Source organism: Lolium rigidum, chromosome 7 (genome assembly GCF_022539505.1).
Source record: "Lolium rigidum isolate FL_2022 chromosome 7, APGP_CSIRO_Lrig_0.1, whole genome shotgun sequence".
NCBI lineage: Eukaryota > Viridiplantae > Streptophyta > Magnoliopsida > Poales > Poaceae > Lolium > Lolium rigidum.
This window is the reverse complement of record NC_061514.1, coordinates 37,207,227-37,208,107: the sequence shown is the minus strand read 5'-3', so window position 1 is coordinate 37,208,107 and position 881 is coordinate 37,207,227.

The window sequence follows — 881 nt, the reverse complement described above, 5'->3', positions numbered from 1 at the left end:
GGCCCACCTCTGACTTGGCCAAATTCTGGTGATAACAATAAGAAAAAGGCATATGTGCCTATGGCTATTTTTGTAAAACTTTACCCTAGGCATTTCTACTTTATTTAGAGGATTGGAAAACCTTCATAAACCTTGTCTAGTACTTCTCAAACCCAATCCAAAGTGAAACAAAAGATTTTTAAAAAGGAAGTAATAATGCCATAGAGGCATATGAGAGCAAATATCAAATTTGTGAAATTGATGATCTTGATCCTAAGACTTGTGGTGAATGGTTGGATCACTCCTATATACCATTTCAACCCTCAACAACATTAATTGGGTCAAGCCTAGTCAAATTAAAAATCAAATGCAACATATGCATAGAGGCATATGTGACACATATGCATAGAGGCATATGTGACACATAGCCATAATACCCAATTCTTGTTCTATGCACTTGTACCTTACCCAAATGGTGTGAAACCATATCTAAACCAAATCTAACACTAAATTGACCCTCAACCTTGCCCAAGTAAAGCAAGGGAAACAATTTAGAAGATTAAGAAAAATTGATACATCACCTCTTATGTGTTGTGGCCATTTCTACAAATCTTTGAGCTAGAACTTTTGGAATGGTTTCAATGGTTGGGAAATGTTCCTAAACTAGTAAGAATCACTTTGGAGTCAAGAAAAATCAAATAAAAAAGAGAGAAAACAAATTGGGAGAAAATCCCATTTTCACTCACATACACATTTAGCCATTTTTGCAAATCTTCGACCAAGGCCACTTTGGCTTGTGCCATTGGTTGTAAAACACTTATATATCAATAACAAACACAAATGCATCAAAGAAACCAGAATCAAATCAAAGGAAAATGCAAGTTCAACTCACATAAGATAAT